Source organism: Schistocerca piceifrons, chromosome X (genome assembly GCF_021461385.2).
Source record: "Schistocerca piceifrons isolate TAMUIC-IGC-003096 chromosome X, iqSchPice1.1, whole genome shotgun sequence".
NCBI classification, from domain to species: Eukaryota; Metazoa; Arthropoda; class Insecta; order Orthoptera; family Acrididae; genus Schistocerca; species Schistocerca piceifrons.
The window spans coordinates 584,500,488-584,519,558 of NC_060149.1; the positions used below are offsets into that span (position 1 = coordinate 584,500,488).

A 19,071-nucleotide genomic window follows, 5' to 3' on the forward strand; every position below is an offset into this window, starting at 1 on the left:
ACGGTGGGGGACGGTGAAAGTTGTGTGTCCATTATTGCGCAATATCGGGACCAAACCGCGTTCGTGACGTTTCATTTATGAGACTACATACAGACCGTAACATGGGTCTGAGTGATTGGTGATGTAAGAAGAGCTTAGTGGCAAGACCCCATAGGATAAGGAATATAATCCATGTAAAATGCGAGGAAACAGAAGCCAAACACAAGGTCAAGTCGACGGCTGAGGGTTGTTGATCCGGTAATAGAATGTAGAGGAATCATCATTGAGGACGATGAGATTGAGCTCGCCGAGAATCTCTAGAATCCCGACACCCAATGTATTATTAAACGCGCAGCTCCCTAGTCTGACGTGCGCGTTAAAATCTCCACAGAATCGGAAAGGAGGGTACCAATCTTCGAAGGGAATATACGACCGCGGCCGGCAGTAGATGGCCACAATAGTTATTCGATCGATTGGAGATGAGAGCCTGACCGCTCTAGCTTGAAAGCTGTCGATAGTCATGTGATATCAGTGTTGGGGTGTGGTACAGCACGTTATTGCTGAAGAGGGCAACTTCTCCTCGAACATCCTCTCTGCCTTGTCAGTATACCGGATATTCTCGAAGCCGGACGACGGTATCTGACTGAAACTAAATTTCAGAGATGGCTGCCACTGATATCTTCCGCGCCCGAAGTTCCTGTTGGTGAACATCCTACAGATGCTGCATTCCATTGGAGGGTACTAAATCCCACAATAGCTGCTAGGCGTTAAGAGGGTCGTTAGTAATTGTCGTGTAGGCAGTATTTATGAGTTCCAGTTGGCTGTGTCTTCACATATTCAACGAGGTGAAGGATAAACCGGATGATTTTTTCAATGACATACTCGCTGTTATTACGAAGCAGCGGTAATTGTTTACCATACTGAGAAGGATATCGGTTGTGTGATAAAAAGACTCGGGGAAGATGGTGAGAGATAGAATATACTTGACTAATATGTAAAAAGTCCTGTAGCCAGGCTGGTCAGAGAATGTGCCATTTCGATGCACCTCACGTGCCACAGGCAGCGCCCGATCTGTCTTTGACTGAAAGTCATTCCGATGACGTCCGGCTCCCTAAGGGAGGGAAATCAACTGGGGTGGCACCGGCTGTGGCAGTGGTCTTATGGAATAGTCTTGTTTAGCGAGGCGGTTGTGGTGAGAGCTTGCTGGTAGTGACGGAAAATTTGTGAGACTTTGGGGACTGGGAGGCTGTCGTAGGGCAGCTGAGTATGTGTGCTGCGATCTACCAGTTACCCTTCCCGCGTAGCTCCTTGCACATTGTTGCTCTTGATAAAGGAGAAATACCACATACGACCTATCTGTAACTGGATACTGAACAGAGAAGATTAAGCAGGTTGGAACCGTCGCCGTGCATGAATGCTTTCGGTGTTAACCGCCGCACCTGCTGCAACGAGTATGGCGTCTGCACCGGTTCGCTCGACCATGAGAATGTCAGCGATTTCTACAATGGATTACTGGGGTGATGTACGGTTCCACCGAACAGCGTGTCCCCCAGACAACAACATATGAGGCTAAAGTTCGTGAACAAAATGCACAACGCAGACTGGAATCGGCACCGTTAATTCGGGATTTGAATTATGTTCCCTGGTGTAGCATTTGATTCTTACGACAGGGTACATACTCTTCATTCCGTCGGCTACCTCCTTATACATCAGACTAATGTCAACACCGCGAATAATGCCATATGTATGGAGTAGGAAGCTGTGGGCATACACATCGAGCTGATGACATTTGGGAACAGTGGTCACTATTAAATTATTGGCAGCCGCAACGGACTTCAGTTCCGTCTTAACTCTATTGCTTGCCACGAAGATAATGTATGGGCCTGCAGATCGACTGTGCCGATTTTGGACGCTAGGCAGCGCAACTGCATCGTGAGGGCTCGATGGGTGATCATGAGAGTATTCTGTGATTGTCTGCACTGTGCCGCCAGCGGAAGGGGGATCCGAACCCGGTATCTCACACATATCACAGTCCCGGACAGTATTAGAATCGAAACAGAGCCGTTTACTAAGGGGTCGCTTTGTTGCTACGGATGGTCAGATTCATTGGCGTCAGGTGACAGGCTGTCGGGGTCACAGTGATGGCTGACATGCTGACTGACCTGATGTAGTTGATGTTATTGTTGATGATATTATTGTTGTTGCAGTTGCTCATACTGTTGTTACTGGCCCAGTTGTTGCTACTGAAGTTTATGTTGATATTGGTGCAGAAGTTGCTGTTCCTGATGGTGCTGTTGCCCACGTTGTTGTAGAAATTGCAGGTCCGGGGACGGCGGTTGACCCTGCTGGGCTTCACAATGAATTGCAGACATCGCCGACAACGGGACATCTGTCGGTGCCTTCTGATGGCAGATTTCCAGTTCCGACAATATGACAGGGGCGACGGTTATCACTGAAACAACTGGTTTTCGACCACTCCGGTATTTTTTCATCTCCAGTTTAAACCGACTGCCAAAACCGCTCAAAATAACCGGCATCTGAAATAGCCGATTTTCGGTTTTTAGTTGCTGCTGTTTCCAATAATAAACGCAGATATCGAACAAAGACTGAAAACATTCTACGACACCCACAGACTTTTGGATTAAACGTTCAAGGTACATAGAATCAAACTATCAAATAAAATAGGTAAATAAAGAAAACTCCGTCAGCGTTCGCTGCTTTTCTCGAAAAGTAATGAGAGGTTGAATATTACAAAAAATTCACCGATATTCTTCTACTGATCCTAATTTTTTAAATCTCTGTTAAAAATCCCATTATAATCGAGGACCGTACCACTATTTGGGCATTACGAATAGCCAGTGCTAAGGGGTGAAAAATAAGTTTGCAGAACTATATTTATCGTGTTCAGTTGTCCTTTTCTAAGAGCTGCAAACAGATAAGGCACATTATATGGACACAGGCAGCAGATTAGCCAATTTCTCTTTTTATTATAAACTATGAATGAATTGCTAAGTTTTTAGTTTATCACTGTTGCCATAACTTCCTTTGTGTTTTATTATTTCATAGAAATCATACACAAGGAATAAGCTTTTGTGTGAAATTTGTAGCGTTGTTTTTGTTTAACTATTTCAAACGAAAACTCGTTTTTTAGTCCAGAATGTAACTGGTTTTTTCCTGACAGAAAATGGTCTTCCAAAAATTTCAAATGAATATAGATAGTGGGCGAAATATAACATTTACGAGGAAGGATGCCATGAGAATAGTTCAAATTCAATAATAAATTTATCCAATGCCGAATACTTATTGTCCAGTCTGTTCATAATTATTCGTTCTATAATGTGTTGAGTTCACTCCTTTCATCAGCAATGATATCATTCAATGAGGATATCAGTTTTTCAGAAGCAACAAAACGCACCCCAAGTTCGTTTATGAAAAAAATGTTTTATCTAAAACCAAAAATTTTAGCACCTCTGCTACGGCAAATTGATACATTTGTTTTATACCCAGTTATCTGCAAAAAAGGAAAAGACCTGTTATAACCGAGAACAAACAAATACCGAAAAATATCGGTTATTCGGGACTAACGTACCGGTATCGGTTTTAACCGATCGGTTCTTCCCAATCTCTACTGTATGACCTGACCAGTGTCAGAGGGATCGGCCATTAGTGAGGTTAACAGTGAAAGTGTGGTTAAGAAAAGTCACACAATGTCGGCCTACACTACTCTACACATAAACGTTTCCATTCTACGGGAACGACGGTACGAGTATAAAAACACTTACAAGAATACGAAGCGCCATACTCCTTCGCGCAACGTAAATAACAGACGACCTCGCAGAGCTTACCAGGAAGTGCTCGCTGTGAGAGCTCGCTTCAAAGCAGCTGCTGCTGCTGCTGCTGCGGCTACTACTACTACTACTACTACTACTACTACTACCACCGCTCGTATTACGTTCACAACAGCAGCACAGTGAGCGCGCCATTCCGGGCGACCTCTGCCCCCACCCTCTCGCTCCCGGCTCATCGATCACTGCCTGCTCGCTTTGTGCATTCATACTCGCGTACGTCGTGCCCAAGCGCGGTGAGCTGGAGCAAGTAGGGGGAGCAAAACACCTAATTTGCAGACCTCTATTACACAAATCAGGTGTGCCGTGGCAGCTGCGGCGCGATTTGTGCCGCATCAGTGTGGGGACCGCTTAAAGAAGAACATGTATTATACGTAATAATATACAACCAGCAAACAGTAGATAAAATAATTAATTAAATAATATACAGGGTGTTTCACAGTTCATCTAACACACTTATAGAGGTTGTAGAGGGGATTTAATACAACAAGTTTTACATAGGAATCTATGTCCGGAAACGTCACCCAACGGCGTTACAGAACATCAAAGTTATAGACGCCTGTAAATGTATGTATATACAGGGTAATTCCGTAATGATGTTACAGACTTTCAAGGATGAAGGAGATGGAGAAATGTGGAATACATGTACCAGTATTGTTGTTGCTAAGATTATACAGTAGGCAAATTTCAGAGGTGGTAGTATAGACCAAGATAAAAACAAATATCTTGTAAACATGGGCTCCAAAATGCATATCTGAGGAGATATAATCACTTTTTTATCGTCGCTAGTGTGGAGCACGTCTCCTCTATTGAACAAGTGCCCATAGCTCTTAACGTAAGCATTTTAGAGCCCATATTTACCAGACATTTTTTCTTGTTTTGGTTCATACTACCACATGCTTAGGTAGTCCGTTCAGCTGCAAAAAACTACAGTGCCAGGGCTGCATAGTGGTTAGCGCATCCGCCAAGTGAGTAGGAGATCCGGGTTCGAGTCCTCACATTGATAAAAATTTTCATTCCTTACTTCAGTCTGCATACATACGGTGTAGATGTCTGAGACTTGACAATATCTCTGGAACCACAGTTTCATTTGATTTTCTTTAACATCAGTACAGATACATCTAAGTCTTACAATTAGTTTTGAATTTCTTTGAATCTTATTCTAATTTTTGAGTATTTTCTGAGATTTTAATGGGTGGCAGTTTTCAACATGTTTAAGTGTTAAGGCAGACCGTGAAACGTGCGCGGGTAGCGCAGTTAAAAGTACATTCATAGTCGTCCTTAATTCTAAACCGTAATCCGTTCCTCTCGCTGCTGCGTTCATTGATGGAATATGAAGGAAATAAATAAATCAGAGTTCAAGCTATAACTGCAGTTCTTTACACGATCGTTTACGATCCTTCTCAGAGTAATTGTCAAGGATGAGATCGCCATGAATACATCTACGGCAGTTGCTTGTCTGTATTAATCAGAGCTACGTCTGTTTCCTCCATATTGCCTTAAACTGTACTCATTTGACAATGATCTTGACCGGGATTGAACAGGTTCGTGAGGAACAAAAAAATGGTTCAAATGGCTCTGAACACTATGGGACTTAACTGCTGTGGTCATCAGTCCCCTAGAACTTAGAACTACTTAAACCTAACTAACCTAAGGACAGCACACACATCCATGCCCGAGGCAGGATTCGAACCTGCGACCGTAGCGGTCGCGCGATTCCAGACTGTAGCGCCTAGAACCGCTCGGCCACTCTGGCCGGCTCGTGAGGAACAACCTAGAGCTGCGAATTTCATCATTGTTATCACAAATTATGCGAAACATGCACAGATGAGCAGAAGAGCATGACCACTGCTTAATAGCTTGTTGGTTCAACTTCGGAGTGCAATACAGCAGAGATTCTACGGCCCATGGATTCGACGAGTCCATGGTAAGTTGCTGGAGGTGTGTGCCACCCGATATCTACGCACGGGTCATGCTATTCCTGTAAATTAGGGGCCGTTGGCAGGTGCGCGTGGAGGACGCGCTCGGTGTGTTCGATTGCGTTCAAATCGCGGAGTTTTCCATTATTACCACAAGTTCTGTGGCAACCAGGCGAATGCCCCCCCGCCATGACATAATACTGCCTGGACCGCCTTTGCCCGAGGCGCGGCGCTGGTTTCGTGTCACCGTTCGCCTGGATGACTACGCTTCCGGATACCACCATCGACCTTGCGTAACAAAGAAACTGATTTATCCGACCAGATGGCACTTTTACATTGTTCCAAGGAGTAATTTCGATGAGCCTGTACTCACTGCAAACGTATTTGACGATGTCGTTGGATTAACATGGAAATATACCGAGGTGACAGAAGACATGGAATACATCCTAATATCGTGTCGGACCTACTTTCTCCCTGCCTAGTACATCAAATCGACGTGGCATGGATTCGACAAGTCGTTGGAAGTCCCCTGCAGAAATACTGAGCCATGGTTCTTTTACAACCGTCCATAATTGCAAAAGTGTTTCCAGTACAGGATTTTGTTCACGAACTGATTTCTCGATTATGTCCTATAAATATTAGGTGGAATTCATATTGAGTGATCTGGATGACCAACTCATTCGCCCGAATTGTCCAAAATGTTCTTCAAACCAATCGTAAACTGTTGTGGCTCATTGTTTGGGAACATGAAGTACATGAATAGCTCCAAATGGTCTCCAAGTAGCCGAACATAAACATTTATAGTCAATGATCGGTTCATTTGGACCAGAGGAGCCAGTCCAATCCATTTAAACACAGCCCAGACCATTATGGAGCCACCTCTAGCTTTCACAGTGCCCTGTTGACAACTTGAGTCCATGGCTTCGTGAGGTCTGCGCTACACTTGAACCCGATCATCAGCTCATAGCAACTGAAATTGGGACTTCTCTGACCAGGCCATGGTTTTCAAGTTGTCTAGGGTCCAGCCGATATGGTCACGAGCCCAGCAGAGGCGCTGTAGGCGATGTCGTACTGTTAGCAAAGGCAACAGGTCGGTCGTCTGCTACCATAGCCCATTAACGCCAAATTTCGCCTCAGTGTCCTAACGGATACGTTCGTCGTACGCCTTTGACACTGTGGATCTCGGAATATTGATTCCCTAAAGATTTCAGAAATGGAATGTCCCACGCGTCTAGTTCCAACCACTATTCCGCGTTCAGAGACTGTCAATTCCCTTCTTCCGGCCATAATCACGTCGGAAACATTTTCACATGAATCACGTGAGTACGAATGACAGCTCCGCCAATGCACTGCCCTTCTATACCTTGTGTAAGCGTGTATATCAGTAGATTTTCGCAATTGTAAATGATAATTAACTGAAACCCTCAGCTGCCGACACGTGTTGTTGACATACCTTGGTGGGGACCGCTGAAACTGTGTGCCTCGACCGGGACTCGAACCCGGGATCTCCTGCTTGCATGGCAGACGCTCTACCCGTCTGAGCCACCAAGGACACAGATGAAGAGCGCGACTGCAGGGAGTAATCCCTTGCACGCTTCCCGTGAGACTTTGGGCAACCTGTGCGCATTCGCTCAAACGAAGGCCAATGGCCGGGTAGCCATTTAACTATATATGAAGAGAGTAACTGTTCTCGGCCGGCCGTTGTGGCCGAGCGGTTCTAGGCGCTTCAGTCTGGAACCGCGCGACCGCTACGGTCGCAGGTTCGAATCCTGCCTCGGGCATGGATGTGTGTGATGTCCTTAGGTTAGTTAGGTTTAAGTAGTTCTAAGTCTAGGGGGACTGATGACCTCAGAAGTTAAGTCCCATAGTGCTCAGAGCCATTTGAACCATGTTTTGAACTGTTCTCGAAAGCACAGATACCATTGATGACCGTGCAGCTTCTCTAGAATAAGTGATAATTAATTGAAACCCTGAGCTGCCGACGGGTGTTGTTGACATTCCTTGATGGGAACAGCTGAAAATGTGTGCCCCGACCGGGACTCGAACCCGGGATCTTCTGCTTACATGGCGGACGCTCTATCCATCTGAGCCACCGAGGACGCAGATGAATAGCGTAACTTCACGGACTTAATGCTTGCTCGCTTCCAGTGACACCCACATTCCCAACTGTCCACAATCTACATACGTAATGTTCTTTCGAGAACAGTTACTATCTTCATATTTCGCAATTGTGGCGCGCTAGAATGATTACCCACTCGTATTTGCTCACCTTGTGCACTTTCCTTACTGCATCGCGTGCCCACAGCGCCGTGAGACGATGGTCGTAATGTTTTGTCTCATCAGAGTAGATATGACATGTAAACGATTAGATTTTCAGAGAGACCGCTCTAGTGCAGGTGTAGCAGCGGCCAGCGAACATCTATGTTAGGCGTTTCAGTAAGATACCTATTAAACTTTCGGTGACTAAATCCTAAAACAAACAAAGAAAGGTAAAAATAAAACTTTTTATTTATCTTTTATGGAAGGAAAGGAATATTAAGATCTATTGTACCGTCGACGACGAGGTCGGTAGCGGCGGAGCAGTGGATAGGATTGGGGGAGGAGAGCGAAGGAAATCGGCTGTGTTCTTTTCAAAGAAACAGTCCTGGAATTTGCCATAAGTCGTTTAGGGGTACCATGGTAAGCTACATCTAGATGATCTGACAGAGATTTCAGCCGTCATCGTCCCGAATTTGAGTCCAGTGTATCGTCACTGCGCCGTATCGCTTGTTTATTTGTCTTTATAGTTATCAACTGATGAACACTTCCTGCAAGTATTGTAAAGATGTCAACGAAATATGTGTTTTGGAATCAAGCCAAATCTTGATGTAACGTGTCCTTCAATGCCTGTCGAAAATGTGTAGCAGACAGCTAACAACAATAACAACAATGGCTATGTTCTCCATCCAGGTCCGAGCCCTGTGTTGATGGTTAATAAAAAAGACGGGCTTCGGCCACTGGTGTCAGTGCAGTCTTAGGTAGTTTTCGTTTATGTTGCCTTCTCCTCGTCGGTCATTTTGTACAACGTAAATCTGAAACAGAACTTACACGTGTCCTAATCTTTGCGAATTATAAGGTTAATACTGTCCTTCCTAGAGCATAATTTTGATATCAGCCTTAGAGACAGTCGCCGACTTTGTCTCACCATGTGCGCATGATCGATGTTCCCTGCCAATCGAAGGGTCTTCATTGACTTTTGACCTGAACCTTGTGCATCGTCAACGGTCTCTTTTCCATCCCGAAAGCACTTGAACTGTGTGTAAGTAGCAAAAATGCTGGAAACGACTCATAAATTCAGTAATTGTAAACCGATGTGCTATAAGCTCGTCACTGAGGTGGAAAAGAACTTCGAGAAGCTACCTGCATTAACAGAGAAAAATCTGGTTTCTCATAAATTTCAGCTCGTATTACGTCATTTGCTCTCAAAACTGGTTTCACGTGTCTGTCCTCACAGCTAGCAGTATGAGGTGTCAATTGAGCTGTTTAGCATAACCCTGAGATGCTTTGAGTCAGCTCCCCATAAGGTCATGCAAGTATATGAGAAAGAGCGTTACGCAATGGATAACGTCGTATTGAAGGACACTAGGTGTGGCGCTATTACGCATGAAAGTACGGGTAAAACACCTCCCAAAGATATATTAATGAAGGAGCTCATCTGACTACAAGAGAAAATTAGTATTCACTATAATAATTTTGTGTATTACGATAAGGCATCAAATAAATGATTTACCCTCTGAATTAAGCATTTATGAACATTTAAAAAGTGTAAAAATGGTTGTAAATACTAGGGCTATTCGGAAAGTAAGTTCCGATTGATCGCGAAATGGCAACTACTCTGAATATCAGAAATATTTTATCTGCAACAGTCAGCTACAGCTTCCAGCCACTGCTCTACATTGCCACCACTCCGACTTAGACATTTGTCGTAGCGTTGTACCAACTTTCCAGTACCATCGTCAAAGAAGGCAGCCGCCTGTGCTTCCGCCGATTCTCTACGCTCATCTATAGCGCGTTGTCTGTGCGAAAATGTTGTCTTCATAGCTAGTAGTTAATGTGAGCAGAGATGAAATACAGAGGGAGCCAATTACGGGCTGTAGTGCGGGTGATCAAACACTTCCCATCGAAAACGCTTCAAGAGCATTTTCATTGCCCCTGCAGATTGCGACTAAAAATTGTCACAAAGTAGGAACCGCATGACAGCAATGTGGGCTGCATAACATCAGACGAAATCTCTCAACAGGACCTCATACTTGGCGGGAGACACTATTTTTTGTGCATCTTTATGTGCTCACCATGCGCTCAGAACTGAAAAGAGCGAAGCTATGTAACCGACAGGCATACTAGAGACGCTGTCTAACACACATGTGCAAAGCTTTATTAGATTTTCACAGTGGCTTCCATTTCTTGACCGATCGGAGCTTAATTTCCGGATATCCCTCGTATGAAGTATGGTCTTGGCACATGTGGGTGGACAGATGAAATGGAGAAGACCAGCTCTATAATGCAATGACAATATTGCAAATTTGTGCCGGACCGGGACTCGAACCCAGATTTCCCGCTTATCGCGAGTGGTGGGTTTACCAATAGGCTATCCGAGCATAACTCATGACCAGACTCAAATTTCCATACGTCGTCAACCATGTGTCTACAACCTGCACTCATACGTCCATTATGTATATTCCTGTACAGGGGAGGCATTTTATCTGAAAGTAGTTTGCTCGGTGTCTGCGGATAAATACGATATTGCTGTGCCTGTGTTATTAAAAATTATGATGCAATGTTCCTTCGGACATGCATGCATGTCCGAAAGAAGAGGCTCTCCGGCGACTACAGGCGTTATGAAGGGCATGAAATGTATTCGCAGTTGCCGGCGGGGTGGCCGAGCGGTTCTAGGCGCTACAGTCTGGAACCGCGCGACCGCTACGGTCGCAGGTTCGAATCCTGCCTCGGGCATGAATGTGTGTGATGTCCTTAGGTTAGTTAGGTTTAATTAGTTCTAAGTTCTAGGGGACTGATGACCTTAGAAGTTAAGTCCCATAGTGCTCGGAGCCATTTGAACCATTTTTTTTGTATTCGCAGTTGCGTATATGTAGAGCCATCAGCTGTGTAATGTAATGACGACAATAAAAATGTATGCCGGACCTGGACTCGAACCCGGATTTCCGACTTACCGTGAGCAGTCGTCTCAATTTCTTTTTTTGTTTTTTTTTAATTTGTTCGATATTGTACGTTTTGTTTGATCTGGACGGACGTCACATGACATCTGTTGAGGGTGATCGTTGATTCCTTTTCTCAGTTTTTATTATTACAGATGATAATCAGTCCTCTGGCCGAACACGCTGAGCTACCGTCAGGCCAAAATATGCATACAACGAGCTGCCAACCTGTGACCATTCACTCGTGAATATGATGTTTTTAACCCCATGGCCACATTTACCGTCGATGCTTTGGCTATCCGTGTCCAACTCACGGCCAGACCCAAACTTCCACACGTCGTTGTTCCTGTGTTACAATCTGTCTCGCTCCGGCAAAAATTTTCACTTCTGTCATTCACATGGATGTTCGTATTCGCAACTGCGAATATACACACATCAAAAAAAGTTTTGCATCACATCGGTTCCAAGAGTTCCGGAAGCTGTACAGAAAATTGGAATAGAGAGCAACATAAACATCGTTTCCGCCCTATTTATTGCTCATGGAAAGGATGGAAAGGACACATTGCATGTTGTACCATCATACAGCGAGACCTTCAGAGGTGGTGGTCCAGACTGCTGTACACACCGGTACCTCTAATACCCAGTAGCACGTTCTATTGCATTGATGCATGCCTGTATTCTTTGTGGCTTACTATCCACAAGTTCATCAAGGCCCTGTTGGTCCAGATTGTCACACTCCTTAACCGCGATTCGGCGTAGATCCCGCAGAGTGGTTGGTGGGTCACGTCGTCCATAAACTTCCCTTTTCAGTATATCCCAGGCATGTTTGGTAGGGTTCATGTCTGGAGAACATGCTGGTCACTCTAGTCGAGCGATGTCGTTATCCTGAAGGAAGTCGTTCACAAGATTTGCACGGTGGGGGCACGAATTGTCGCCCATGAAGACAAATGCCTCGCTAATATGCTGCTGATATGCTTGCCCTATCGGTCTCAGTATGGCATTCACGTATCGTACAGCCGTTACGGCGCCTTCCATGACCACCAGCGGCGTACGTCGGCCCCACATAATGCCACCCCAAAACAGCAGGGAACCTCCACCTTGCTGCACTCGCTGGACAGTGTGCCTAAGGCTCTCAGCCTGACCGGGTTGCCTCCAAACACGTCTCCGACTATTGTCTGGTTGAAGGCATATGCGACACTCATCGGTGAAAAGAACGTGATGCCAATCCTGAGCGGTCCATTCGGCATGTTGTTGGGCCCATCTGTACCGCGCTGCATGGTGTCGTGGCTGCGAAGTTGGACCTCGCTGTGGACGTCGGGAGTGAAGTTTGGCATCATGCAGCCTATTGCGCACATTTTGAGTCGTAACACGACGTCCTGTGGCTGCACAAAAAGCGTTATTCAACATGGTGGCGTTGCTGTGTGGGTTCCTTCGAGTCATAATCCGTAGGTAGCGGTCATCCACTGCAGTAGTAGCCCTTGGGTGGCCTGAGCGAGGCATGTCATGGACAGTTCCTGTCTCTCTGTATCTTCTCCATGTCCGAACAGCATCGCTTCGGTTCACTCCGAGACACCTGGACACTTCCCTTGTTGAGAGCGCTTCCTGGCTCAAAGTAACAATGCGGACGCGATCGAACCGCGGGACTGACCGTCTAGGCATGGTAGAACTACAGACAACATGGGCCATCTACCTCTTTCCTGGTGGAATGACTGGAACTGATCGGCTGTCGGACCCCTCCATCTCATAGGCGCTGCTCATACATGGTTGTTTACATCTTTGGGCGGGTTCAGTGACATCCCTGAACAGTCAGAGGGACTGTGTCTGTGATACAATACCCACAGTCAACGTCCATCTTCAGGAGTTCTGGGAACCGGTGTGATGCAAAACTTTTTTTGATGTGTGTATTGTATGTGTTTCATAACGGCTGTAGTCGTTGCTGTGCCTCTTCCTTTTGACTTGCATGCATGTCCGAATGAACATTGCATCTTTCTACTCTTATCAGCATAGGCATTGCAGTATCGTATTAATCCGCTGATACTAGGCAGCGACTTTCAATTAAAATATTCTTCCCTGTACGGGAATTACATATGTGTGTAAGAGCATTGGTTGTGACGCAGAAACGACTACATATGGAAGTTTGGATCCGATCGTGAGTCGTGCAACGATAGCCAAACGGTTGGGCTACAGCTCGTGTAAACGGGAAATCGGGGTTCGAGTCACGGCCGCCACAAATTTCCATCGTTGTCATTCCGTTATACAGCTGATGGTTGTTCGTATTCGCAATTGCGAATACATTTCATGTATCAATAAGGACTGTAGTAACTGCAGTGCCTCTTCCTTCGGATATGCATGAGTGTCCGAAGGAATATTTCATCGTTCTTCTTAACGACAAAGGCACTGCAATATCGTATCGTTGTCGTAATGCCAGAGTCTTTAAATTTCAGTAGGCCTATTACCTATGGGATAAACGCTTTTGTTGCCACCAAAGAGGTTTTAGAAAGTTGTTCAATCCGTATTTAAATATGTTTCATCTCAGGAAATATTATGATCATTTGTTTCTTGGTTCAAATGGCTCTGAGTACTATGGGACTTAACATCTCAGGTCATCAGTCCCCTACAACTTAGTACTACTTAAACCTAACTAACCTAAGGACATCACACACATCCATGCCCGAAGCAGGATTCGAACCTGCGACCGTAGCGGTCGCGCGGTTCCAAACTGAAGCGCCTAGAACCGCTCGGCCACATCGGCCGGCATTTGTTTCTGACAAGCGTTGCAGACGCTGGATGTGGGGATTTATGTTTTAATTTGACGATAGTGGTGTTCCTTCCTTACAGTCGATTATCAATATGTGTTTTAAAATTGAATTCGATAGTTAGGAAGCTATAGCTTGTCCATCTGTTTTTGGATCGAGTCAGAGGTTAGTGCGAGGAACGAAGGGATAAGTACCATAGTGATCGCGTGGAGAGCAATGGTGTGCGGGGATAGCCTTCGGCATTCCTGGCAACATTTGCAGCTCGCGCTACATTCTGACACTTGCTGTAAAGGAAATGTCGCACGAAAGTAACAAGGTTTCGTGAAGGCTCGTTAAACCGAAGCTCACGTTTACGCTTGGTACTTATTTTTAGCACTGAAACTGATATAAAGTTAAATTAAACCGAGAGCTCAGTGTCATATAATAAGCCGAGTATTGCGCAATAGGTATTCCAGTGCCACTCACTATTAGCTTGCATAGATTGGCAGCGGTGACAAGCACATTCGCGAGCGTCACAGAAAATTAGGAATTTTGTCGACGAGTGCCAAGGAGTACCAGAGGCCATTGCCCAAGAAAAGTTGGACAAGATATAAAATATATTTTTAACGTCGATTTATTTTCTGTTTTTTGAATTTGCAAACTAACAAAAGCATCGCTAGCAACATTGACCGTTCATGGTTGTACGATCAGTCAGCACAGATAGTTCGGCGAAAATTTTAGTCTCCTAACGAATCTCAACTGAATAAAGAACAAAAGTACATAAAGAGGTAAAATTTTTTTCCACGGGCCCTCAATAGCCCGGGCACCCCGACATTTTTTGGGGTTCCTCCTTCCCCCCATACAGGTGGTCATGCTCCCACACAGATTCGCCAGTGGCTTAGGTGGACTTACACCCTTCCTGATAATTAATGTTGTCGATGTGGACTGGATGTCCTCTGCAGCGTCGTTTCGTGATCAGACCGTCGGCTGACGTCACAGTTCTCTTCACACAGTCAGCAATCCATAATTAACTGTGGCGGCATCCCTCGGTGAGTGGTGCGGCTTCGCCCAGGGCTAGGAATTGGTCGATTAGGTGTACTGCACTGGCCTGGGGTCAGAGTGTGCACATGCCGACAGGTACAAACGAGATTTGTTGATCTACAAATTTAAGAACGTAAATCATAAAATCAAGGTATTTAGCAAATTCATCCTGGCAGGAGTTGCAAAATTCCTATGTGAGGAATCAGTTGAACTGTTTAGCATACCACTAAGATGGTATAAGTCCGATCCCCAGCAGCCTACATGTAAGAGAAGCTCCCATCAAGACTGTGCAAATTTGAGAGAAATAATGTCGTTCAGTGGTTGAAATGGCTCTGAGTACTATGGGACTTAACTGATGTGGTCATGAGTCCCCTAGAACTTAGAACTACTTAAACCTAACTAACCTAAGGACATCACTCACATCCATGCCCGAGGCAGGATTCGAACCTGCGACCGTAGTGGTCGCGCGGTTCCAGACTGTAGCGCCTAGAACCGCTCGTCCACTCCGGCCTTCTGTCGTTCAATGAATAACGTCTTAACTAAGAAAAACTACCAGAGGTGGCTCACTTAAGCATAAAAGAATGGACACCACACTTTACAAGAATGTATTAATGAAGGGGCTCATGTAACTACAAAAGGAAACTAGCAGTCACTATAACAGTTTGGTTTCTTATCATAAGACATGAAACAAATGGTTTATCCACTCAGTTAAGCATGTAAACATTTAGTAAGTGGACAAAAGTTTGTAAATATGAAGTACGGCCTTGGCACAGATAGGTGAACAGATGAATGTATAACTTGAAACTGTTCATGAATACGGCAAATGATTGCGAAAATGGTTAGTAATTGAAAGTAAGAACCCTGCAAAAGCAAGTAAGAACAGCAATAGAAGGTATAGTAGCAACCAGGTGACTGCGAATGTCAAAACTGTGCTGTTAAATCCTGATGTAAATTAACTATTCTCGCATCCGGATCGGGCTTACGAATCTTAAATAGTATGAGTGTGGAAGACGGCCGCAGTAACGGCTGGAAATTGAGTCTAGCTCGACCTACGTACTCTGCATTCCGAGATGCCGAAACATACCCTGAGTTTTTTACACGGAAATTATGCACCAGAATAAAGACTCTGTAAAAATTTTAGCTGCTAAGACGCAGTATAATTTTTTTTTTTAATGTTGAAAATTACCAAATTCGTATCTCGCCAGGCAGCTGGATAATTCTACACTCTTCCGTGAGCCGTAACCTACACCAATTGCCCAACATAGTTGGCGCATATCCTAGGTTGACGGCGCATATGTAAATAGAAACTTTTAACGCGAATTTCTTTCCGTTGATAGTTTTTCTGGAACAATTGTACACAGTTCATGTTCACTCAGATTTACAACTCATTTAACACCCATAGTAATTCAAGTTGCTTTTGCAGTAGCGTAATGGTTAACAATCGAAATAAAACTGAATTAATATTCATTGTGTTAAATGCTAAATGTTAAATAGAGTGCAAACACGGTTTTGCTTCGTAATACCTGATTGTGAACTGTGATAATGGAACAAATACTTACACGAAGCAATAAATAAACGCCAATATGAAACTCGTAAAACTGTGAAAGAAAAACAATCCGAAGGATTTACTGTACGAAGTGGCCACAAAGACCGGTTACACCCCACCTCCTCCTCCCCCAATTAATAACCGACATAATCCTCTAAACTTGAATAAATAACATGAATAACAGTTCTTTAGATGAGTTTACTTGAGATATGAACCATGTAGAGGTGCTTTTGAGAGGCAATACTCTGTTACCGATGGCGATATACTAGGCTGGGTCCTCCAAATCGCGACTGAGTTGAACATTGCTGATTTCAGGGCTTTTTCGACTTGGTTAAGAAGATTCAAGAAACCGTACAGTATAGAGAAGTCGCAAAATAACGATGTTCTTTTACTTCTGATAAAGATGTAGAGGATACGCCGTTAGTTATTCCTAACTGACGTGAAGACGAAGAAGCTTGTTGTTATCCCCAAATCTGCTGTTTTTAGCACCGATCAGCCAGGTTTCGTGTAAGAACTGCGAGCAAACCGTACTTTATCATTTCGAGGCGAAAAAAGGCAGAGTCTGTTGAGCAATAGATTAATGCTATGGCACATTCGTGTACAACAATGCTAGTGATAAGTAAGACAGGATTACTGTTACCACAGCTTTACGTATGTCTTCACGAACCTTTAAGGCATATTAGAAACAAAAATAAAAGGATCGTCCGTTTAGTGGCAGAAAAGCTTATAATCGATCTATCGAAATGTAGAAAAACAGGAAAGAATAATTTTTAACATTTCATTCTAAACGGTTTCTAATCAGTTGCAGTAATTTTTTCATTGCTTTTGTTGGGCTCTTGGCTTGGAGAGAACAACACCTCTGTCTTTGAGGAGGACTTGGAAAAGACGGTTGATATAATTCAGATTCTACCTGGAGCAACCAATGTGACTCTCGATAAAGAATTTTTCGTCTGTGGAAAGTATTTTTACGAATACTATTGGACAATATTATTTACAATAGCTCAGTGTCATTTTAGGTTTATTAGGAGAAAATATTATTAAATTAAAGTCATTTCTTAATTATCAGTCTGCATCGGCACATTTTACGAATTGCTTCAAGTATGTTCGGTATGCAGCGCAATAAACAGAGTAAGACCAGGACCATTTAGCATTCCGTTGCTAATAATTACTGTGAAGTGTCGATGCATTAATTTTTCTTTCATTAGGTGTGCCTAGTTTAAGGAAAATGTTTGTTTTCGTCACCCATATGACACTTTAATGTTATTACGATGTAGAATAAACATGGAACTGTTTCATTGTTAATAAAATACAAATTATTCAAAAATATCGTATGCGCTGTGCTGCAGGAACTGTTATAAAATTATGGATGAGTAAGAAACATTCTATTTCACTAAATTAAAGTTACGATTGATGGAAGTCATCTGTAATGTAACGTCAAACATTGCCTTCATTTATTTTCCTCTGCTAGTCACCTTCTTAGGAACTACATTTTCCACAATTTAGCTGTCTATATGAACTGCCTCTTGTTCAAAACATTAATGGTAAGTGACAATTTTAGTATGGTTTAAGTGCTTCAAATTCGCCTGTGTCACTCTGGATAATCTTACTAGCTGGCGCTATGCTTTCTTGTCACAGCCGATAGCGCCTTACGTAGGAAGGGCTTGATATACCACTGTCATACGTGGTTCTTCATGCGACAAAAACGACAAACTTTAAAATTTTTTTAGAAAATACTTCAGTGCATTTTAGCAGCTAAAATTTCGACAGTGCATTTCTTTCGTTGTATTCTTCCAGCGTAAAGAGTATCAGGGTCGGTTTCGAAACGTCAGATTAGACCAACCCATTTGAGAGAGAGACACATCTCTCTACTGCTGCTAAAGTTCAGTGCCTTCTCGACGTGTCCCAACGGTAAGTGTTCTCTTACACAGCTCACCTTAACCTAGTTGGTTGAGCCTGTGTAGAAATCTCGCCAGCCAACTTCAGCAGGCTTCGCAAGTTCCGATGGATAATAATTTTATAAAAAAGTTTAACAAATTTCTGCTCTCGCAGATTTTGTTATGGTTAACCAATAGCGCTGCGGCTTGGGAGGGAAGCAGGAAATCTCTCCCACTACTTGGTAGGCCTCCAACCCCAGCCAACAAAAAGGCTTGCATAAAAACACACGCGGGAAAGTGTGCCTTCTACCAAAATAATTTTTGTGAGCCAGTCACAGACCCTGTTACTCGGACTGAGTGACGTGGGCATGGAGAACGGCCACTGTCTTCTACGTCATGAGCCAGCTAAAGAAAGCTCCCACAGTTGCGAAAATAACAGGTCCCATTCATTGCAATAAAAAGAAAGGAGAAAAAGAAGCAATTAACTGTGCAATCATAGGCAGTATTGAACATTGTCTGCAGTTACCATGCATTGTTATGGAATCGACTATTTGACTACTGGGGTGTGCAAATTACATTGGGCATAAATTACCATGTAACAGCAGGAACAAGAATAAACGTCACAGCCGTCGCACACGCGCACACACACACACACACACACACACACACACACACACACACACACTACCCACAATTCGTGGACAGCTTTCTCTTGACAGTCAAGGAAACTTACTACCTGGAAGTGCTTCACATGTGTATAGCTTTCACAGTGAATGCTGCATTAAGATACAAAGACCTGTGACAGTTACTTACATCTGGACTAAAGTGCCAGACATCACATAGTACAGTGTTTTCCATTTACTGCGTCCATGTGTTATTTGCTATGTGTCTTGAGAACTCCCTCTGTATCATTATTCAGTGAAACAAAAACATGGAC

The 19,071-nt window shown here is 43.9% G+C and overlaps 2 non-coding genes across 2 annotated transcripts; both read right to left on the minus strand.

Annotated features, from left to right (window-relative positions):
* Positions 1–7,221: 7,221 nt before the first annotated feature.
* On the minus strand, positions 7,222–7,295 carry Trnaa-ugc. The gene has a single exon. It is a non-coding gene; the product is annotated as a tRNA-Ala (tRNA).
* Positions 7,296–7,768: 473 nt separating this feature from the next.
* Positions 7,769–7,842, minus strand: Trnat-ugu. The gene has a single exon. It is a non-coding gene; the product is annotated as a tRNA-Thr (tRNA).
* Positions 7,843–19,071: the final 11,229 nt, after the last annotated feature.